The sequence below is a fragment of the Gymnodraco acuticeps genome, unplaced genomic scaffold (genome assembly GCF_902827175.1).
Source record: "Gymnodraco acuticeps unplaced genomic scaffold, fGymAcu1.1, whole genome shotgun sequence".
Taxonomy (NCBI): Eukaryota; Metazoa; Chordata; class Actinopteri; order Perciformes; family Bathydraconidae; genus Gymnodraco; species Gymnodraco acuticeps.
In genome coordinates, this window is record NW_022992230.1 from 7,920 (window position 1) to 16,451 (window position 8,532).

At 38.7% G+C, this 8,532-nt stretch overlaps 1 pseudogene; it reads left to right on the forward strand.

The window, feature by feature from the left end:
* Window positions 1-1,768: 1,768 nt before the first annotated feature.
* On the forward strand, window positions 1,769-8,117 carry LOC117539795 (annotated as a pseudogene).
* The last annotated feature ends 415 nt before the right edge of the window (window positions 8,118-8,532 follow it).

Here is an 8,532-nt window from a genome sequence, read left to right on the forward strand (position 1 = left end):
GAAAAGTACTCCGGTGTGAAAGCGTGAGAAACGAGGACTGGAAACACACCGACAGGGAGGAGCTAAAACATTAAACAAGAAGAAGACAAGACTAAAGCTCATCACAGAAACATAGAGTGTATACGTGCTAATAATAAGAACCAAACATGCCTCAGAAAACAAACTGGGTGGAAAAGACTACATATATTTGTTATTATTTATTACATATTTGTTATTACAAACCTTTATTTAACCAGCATTTTATTTCCAAAGGTCCCCCTCGCCAAGAAGATACCAATAGACTTTCAAAATAAAACCAACTTACTTGTTCTAGTACACTTATTGAGCAAGTGTCCCGGCTATAGCCTTAGGTGTTTTGATAACTGGGTTCACCATTATGTTTGAACCCTGCTGCTTATTTGATTTGATATTGTTTCATTGCCGTAAGTTTTAGTCCTTATTTCTTTGTCAATAATTGTTGTCTACCTGCTTGTTTAAATGGTACTGTATAAGCTCATAGTGTTGACTTGAAGGTTAGTTCTCAATCTGCTACATAAATCATGTTGTTGGGGTAATTATTATTGCAAAGTTAATGTTGTTCTTGTTTAATTTACACATCTCTTGTTCAAAATGTAACAAAACCTTGCTCTTTGTCCAAAAATAAGATACAACTACATTTCCGTGTGACATCTGTTGGAGCAAGAAGCAAAAGGTCAAACAAGAGCCTCTTTTGTGGATCTTTTTGTAACCTAAGTCAGTTCTTCACTACTTAGTTTCCATCACTTCTCCTCACAAAAGAAAAACCAAAACAGGGTGGAAATGAATGTTAAAATGTTAATAGAGTTTTCAAAGACTTCTGTCCAATCTTACGTCCTGAAACAGAAGCAGATGTTCCAGATTCTTGATATCAAACAGAGAGACTTATTCTCCCTGCAGCTCTATTTAAATCCTCTCTGTCAGCACTCGGGCCCTCCAACTGGCAGAAATATTAAATATCAGAGTGTTGCAAAGGCCCATTATGTAAATCCCAGGCCTCACTTGTAGGCGTCCACACTTTGGCACAACAGGAACACAGAGTCATTCCTATGGCCCACACTCAGTAAACACAAGCCCTTCCCATGTGGATTTGAGACAACAAAAGATTAGCACTATTTGCAAATATACAACTGAGTTCAAAGGCAACGGCTCCGCGGCCTCGCTTCCCCTTCTTTGTCTGAAACGCAGAGCTTTGAATGTCTTAGGGGGCATCAACAACTGCAGCACTACTAATCCCTAAAATCACTCCAAAAAGAGTTGGTTTGAGACATTTTGAAATGTCTATTTCTAGTCTTTGAATTTGTATTGTTCAACGCCATGTCCCAATTTGGATGGGATCATAAGTACTTCTTTATCTTAACTTTATCTTTAAAAAAAAGTGTAGGAATTCCACTATAAATCCCTAAAATCTCTCCAAAAACCAAAGTAAAGTTACAAATAATACAACCTATATCTGTGGAAACTGTAAAAGATTTTTTAATGGCGCTGGTTTGAGATGTAATATATGCAGTAGAGGGAGGTTCAGTCTGGTGGGAGGAGTTTGAGAGACGATGTCTGCGCACGGGCCACGCCCCTCATCGCACAAGCCACGCCCCGTATCCCCATGAGGTCCCTGGGGGCCCTAAAGCATGAGGCCCTCGGGTTTTGGGGCAAACAGTATCTCTCGGGGCCTGGCTTTCTCTGTCAGAGTCCTCTAAGCCCTCTAACAAACACTTTAAACATCTTGGGAGTTTTTTTTTTTTTGCTTGGAAATATGACTACTTCTCCAACAACTGACCAGCGCCTGGAGCATCTCCTGACGCCGTGGAAGAGCGAGTTCCATGAAAGGGCCAGCGAGAAGGGAGACGCATCGGAGAGGGATAGTAAACTGCACCCTGGATGATGCAGACTGATGGACCAAGGTTCAAAGAGTGTAACCAACAGGATGATTGTACACTAAAACGGGAAGGTAGGTCAAAAACGAAATGTTGGAGAAGCAGCAGCAATCCAATGGTTTCCGATTTGGCTAACATTCTACTCGCGTTTTGTCGGCACGGAGTGTTTCAGTGTGAGGAGTATTAGTTCGTTTCGAAAAGAATAATCTTAATTGTTAAAGTGGGGTTATTTTGATATCACACAAGCTTGCGTGTACTTAAGTGATCTGTCAAAAAGCTCCCGAAGCCTTGGTTAAAACTGAACTAAATAAAAAAGGACGTGCGTAAAAACTAAACTCCCACAAACACAACCTTACAAATCCCATCCTTGTTGTTTTGTTTCTCCAGGAGGATGTTCCCGGTGCTCAGAGCCAGTGTCAGCGGCCTGGACCCCAACGCCATGTACTCGGTGCTGCTGGATTCGTGGCCGCGGACACAACCGGTGGAAATACGTGAACGGGGAGTGGGTTCCCGGCGGGAACCGGAGCCCCAGAGCCCGAGCTGCGTGTACATCCACCCGGACTCTCCAAACTTCGGAGCGCACTGGATGAAAGCTCCAGTGTCCCTTCAGCAAAGTGAAACTCTCCAACAAACTGAACGGCGGTGGACAGTGAAGAATGGATTCATTATATTAATATATAAATGATATGAAAAGCACTTTTTAAATACTATTTCAGCCAAATCAGTTTTACTGGATACAAAAAAACTGTAATTCTATTGAGATGTTGACATTTTGGAATGTTTGTTTCTTGTCTTTTAATTTGTATTGTACAATGACATGTATTTGTATTCTGCTGCAACGCAAACATTTCCCAAATTGTGATCAACAAAGTATCTCATCTCACAAGGGAAGCATATATTAATATGAGGTTATTTGATATGAAATGCTTTTAAATTCCAGTTTATAATAATACATATTTCCAAAACCCTCTCCTGATTTAAGGAAATGTAAGATGTACTCACATCTCGAAAATACACAAAAATAATTTAGATAACTTAAAAAAGTCACTTACTTCACTTCATCCGATTAAAGTACTGCATTGCCTGGTTACAGTATTCATCCTGCTCTTTGTCATATTGATAATAACAACATGTATTTCCCACAGATCATGCTGAATTCTCTGCACAAATACGAGCCGAGGATCCACATCGTGAAGGTTGGAGGCGTCCAGAAGATTGATCAGCAGTCAGTCTTTCCCCGAAACTCAGTTCAGCGCAGTCACTGCTTACCAGAATGAAGAGGATATGCATGGAGAAGAAGAAAAAAACACTCATTCGTCTTGAATGTTGATTAAAATGCTAACTCATGTCCTTCTACAGATACAGCTCTGAAGAATAAAGCACAACCCCTTCGCCAAAGCCTTCTTGAGATGCCCAAAGAAGGTAACACCTCAAAATCATTCCTAGAGTTTCCGAAGACCTTTTCTGGTCCCTGAGAAAATACTTTAAAATCAATTATTTATTATACTTTTGTGCTGTTTGTCGCCCTAATTCACTTTAACTTACATCCTTAAGCCAGTTAATTCAAAAGCATTACTTACCTATTTTTTATATTGTTTAATTTGACATAATTGATTGTTTTTTGATCTGTTGTTTTCATTATCTTGCAAACCACTTATTTTTCTTAAGTTCTATGAGGAAAAGTTTCTAATTAGTTTGTCTTTGAGTGCAGGAGTGACCCACAAAGACATCTCCGATCACAACTGCAGACATCCACAGTCTGGATACTCTCAGCGTGAGTTTTCTTTCATTCCCTACTCTTCTAAAATGCTATCATAGTACATCAAATACAACTATGCTTTCACACTGACTGCTTTGATATGATAAATGTATCGACTTATCATATAAATAGTTAACCATATTGAATTGTATCTTAATGTACCAATTATTTAATTTCATATTCTGTTCTTATCATATCATATTCTATTTACATGTATATAGACTTCTTGCACTATTTTGTAATTTGTGTGATTTATTATATATGTTGCATTGTTGGAGGAGCTCAGGTCAATACAGCATTTAAAAAAACACAGAGCGAACTATTTTGAAAACACTGTAAGTTATATGTGTTCTTAAAATAGTTCGCTCTCTGTGTTGTTTAAATTGTTGTTCTACTTGAATGTATGCACCACGACATCAAAGTCAAATTCCTCGTACGTGTCAACCTGATTCTGATAAGAATTCATTGCCTTTTCTACACTGTATCTTATGTGATTTGACAATAAGCCCTTTGAATTGAATTGACGTTATGTGTCCTGTGTTCCCTCCCTCATTTGGGGGATGGTGTTCCTCCCCCCGGTCAGAGCACCCTCTGCCCCAGCAGCAGCACCGCCTCAGGTTCAGCGGCTCTGCGTGGTCATTCCTTCCGGATCGTATTTGTGAACGGTTACTCAAGCCTCAGGAGCCACAGAGCGGCTCCGTACCCCACGCACTACCCCCACCGCAACCCCACCTCAAGTAAGACCCCCCACCCTGTATATAAGAGATGGCCAAAAGTACACACACCCTTTACTCAAGTAGAAGTACAGATACTCGTGTTTAAACATACTCTGGTGAAAGTAGAAGTACTGACTAAACTTCTTTACTCAAGTAAAAGTAAGAGGCTTTGAAATGTACTTCAGTAAAAAGTACCCATAACTAGCAGCTGTTTAAAGAGTACCTGAACCTCCCTTTATATTAATAGAACACTAATGGTCATTGTTAGCTAATGAATGTTTCCATGCTGACAACGGCAAACATGAAAACGTTTCCATTGGTCCCTCTTCTTTAGAGAAGACCAGGAAATGATGGATACACGGATCGTGTTTCAATATCAATAGGCACGCAATGACTCTAAAGAATAATGATCACAGCACCAAACACACATTCAGACTAAAGGAACCAGCTGTTTGGAAAATGAGAGAAGTAGAAAAGTACAGGTATTTGAGTTCAACATGTAAGAAGTAGAAAGTACAGGTATATTGAGTTCAACATGTAAGAAGTAGAAAGTACAGGTATTTGAGTTCAACATGTGAGAAGTAGAAAGTACAGGTATTTGTGTTCAACATGTAAGAAGTAGAAAGTACAGGTATTTGGGTTCAACATGTAAGAAAGTAGAAAGTACAGGTATTTGAGATCAACATGTAAGAAGTAGAAAGTACAGGTATTTGGGTTCAACATGTAAGAAGTAGAAAGTACAGGTATTTGGGTTCAACATGTAAGAAGTAGAAAGTACAGGTATTTGAGTTCAACATGTAAGAAGTAGAAGTACAGGTATTTGTGTTCAACATGTAAGAAGTAGAAAGTACAGGTATTTGAGTTCAACATGTAAGAAGTAAGAAAGTACAGGTATTATGTGTTTCAACATGTAAGAAGTAGAAAAAGTACAGGTATTTGAGGTTCAACATGTAAGAAGTAGAAAGTACAGGTATTTGTGTATTTCAACATGTAAGAAGTAGAAAGTAACAGGTATTTGTGTTCAACATGTAAGAAAGTAGAAAGTTCAGGTATTTGAGTTCAACATGTAAGAAAGTAGAAAGTACAGGTATTTGAGTTCAACATGTAAGAAGTAGAAAGTACAGGTATTTGTGTTCAACATGTAAGAAGTAGAAAGTACAGGTATTTGAGTTCAACATGTAAGAAGTAGAAAGTACAGGTATTTGTGTTCAACATGTAAGAAGTAGAAAGTACAGGTATTGGGGTTCACATGTAAGAAGTAGAAAGTACAGGTATTAGAGTTCAACATGTAAGAAGTAGAAAGTACAGGTATTAGAGTTCAACATGTAAGAAGTAGAAAGTACAGGTATTTGGGTTCAACATGTAAGAAGTCAAAGTAAAAAGTCGTCAGAAAAATAAGTAGTGGCATAAAGTACTGATACCAGAACATGTACTTAAGTACAGTAACAAAGTATTTGTACTCCACTGCTTCCCACCTCTGGGGTGTCGGCATATACCAGAATGTAAAAAGTAATGTTGCTATTGGAAACTGTTAAATAAATCATATAAGATAAAACCCTTTAAGTAAATAAAACAATATAAAAGTAGGTAAATGATAAAGACTAAAGCAATGTGAATGATGTTGTGTTGAAGTTTGCACAAAAGCAATTTACTTGTGTGTAAAGGTACCTAGGAACACACTCAATTCTGATTCTATAATACATTTATCATGATAGGAGTACAAATAAATATAAGGATACGTATTCATTTGATTCTGTTTCCTCCAGATAACTACATGGACAATACTTCCGGGTCTCTTCCGTCTCACGACAGCTGGTCCGCTCTTCAGATCCCAAATTCCCCCGGCATGGGACCGCTTTCCCACAGCTCCAACTCCACCTCCAACTCCAGGTACGCATCTCCATCTTCCACCATGCAGTCTTGCTCTAAATTGGACACAAGTTGAATATCATCCGCATGAAAAAAACTCAGATATTTGTTGTTTAGTAGCATTTCATATCCCATGGGAATTCAATGTACTTTAAAGGGCAATACAAAACGGCAAAAGGTCAAAGATTTAACAATTTACTTACAAAAGTTAAGGCAACATGAGTTACAACAATTAAAGATCTTGCATTACAGAATAAGACAAAATAACACACCACTCAGAATACAAATAAACAACGTGAGAATTTTAGGTTTGTAGACATTACTGGATAAAGAAGGCAGACATGTTTTTGTTTTACTTGATCAGATGATTTGACATTGTAGGACATTTCTGGGTAAATTATAATAATAGTAATGCAAGGCAAGGCAAGTTTATTTATATAGCACTTTTCAACACAAGGCAATTCAAAGTGCTTTACAAAAATGAAAAAGGCATTTAAAATCAGTAAGTAAGTAAAATGTAATGTATAAAGTGCTTTTCCCCAGACATAGTCACAAAGTGCTCGACAAAGCATTAAAACATCATAGGAATCATAAAAGATTAAATGACCACACAAGGCACGTGTTAGGAGGTTGCTAAAAACACAATCAAAAACATAGAATACAATAGAATAAAAGCAAGTTAGAGCTTTTCATGAACTCAAAGACGCTTAAATTGTTAGGGATGGCAAAATAATCCATGAGGTCGCCGTCTTTGAACCCTTAATAATAACCCCCTTCTTCTCCCTCTGGTTCCACAGTCAGTTACCCCCAGCTTGTGGTCAGTTTCCGGCTTCCGCCCTCACCCCTCCAGGCTCCTCCTCCTCCATCCCCGGGGGTCTGACCTCCCAGTTCCTGAGGGGCTCCTCCTACTCTTCCTCGCTGCCCGTTTCCTCGCCTTCCTCCATGTACGACCCCAGTCTGAGCGAGGTGAGCGTGGGAGAGGCGCAGTTTGAGAGCTCCATCGCCCGATTAACTGCATCCTGGCACCGGTGGCACAAAGCTACTGAGATGGAAACAGAGGACATGTCACAAGACCTGCAAGAGTTTAAATAGTCCTTCCAGTGTCAAGTTAAGCGGGGAGTCGTACCGAACAAAGTGCAAAGCCAATCATCTTCATATTGGCTGCAACTAGCCACCAATTTCAAAACATATCAAACGTTTGGTCACTGAAATACGAGAAAATTGTGAAAATGTCCAAGGCTATGTTTAAATATATTGTTTTTTCAGAGCCAAAACCAAAGATATTCTCTTTCCTTAAAAAAAAAGCTCCATCGCCCGGCTCACTGCCTTTTCCAAAGCGACTGAGCTGGAACAAATCTGAAGAAGAATGGAGACTATAAAGACACACATCCTGGAGAAGAGGACATGTCACGAGACCTGCAAGAGTCTGTTGTTGCTTGTGTTGCGTGTGAAGAAGTTTAAAGAGTCCTTCCTGTGTGAAGTTAAGCGGAGAGTCGTAACTGAACAACGTGCAAAGACAATCGTATTGACTGCGACTAGCCACCCATTTCATTACATATCGAATGTTTGGGCCAGAAAATAATGAAACATGTCCATGCAAAGTTTCTCAAAGTCCAAGGCTATCTTTAAAAATCTTCTTTGGACGAAAAGCAAAGATATTCTCTTCAATGTGAAATATCCACATTTGCGTCTGAAAAAGAACGTAGACTGCAAATCTATTTCTCCTTCCATTTTGGAAAATATAATAACATAAAAAGCCCTCCTGTTTCCATTCTTAAATATATAAGATGCGATAAAAAAAAAACACTTGGTTCTGCTAACATAAATGTGTATATGTGTGTAAATAGAATAAATTAACGTCCAGTGTTTTCCAAATGAATGTGCCTTTACTGCAATAACTGTTAGAAGAAAACCCGAAAGTGCCTTCTTCCCCCCCCCTTCCTCCTCCTCCTCCTCCTCCTCCTCCTCCTCCTCCTCCTCCCCTCCTCCTCCTCCTCCTCCTCCTCCTCCTCCTCCTCCTCCTCCTCCTCCTCCCCCTGAACAAACAAGTGTACATAACTATCTATTTGTATTTGGACTCACTGTGAGTTTTATTTATGTCATTTAATAATAAATTAAGTGTGTGTTTTTCTTCAAAAAAAAAAGTTGATTTTGTCTGTTTTTTGCACACGAGAAATGTCACAAGGAGTGTATTCTTGTACTTTAAGTTATAATTAATACATTTTCTTACGTTTTTATCCGATAATTTCTAAAGGGGGAAATGAGAGTGTTTTAAATATAATTTTTGTTGTTTTATTTA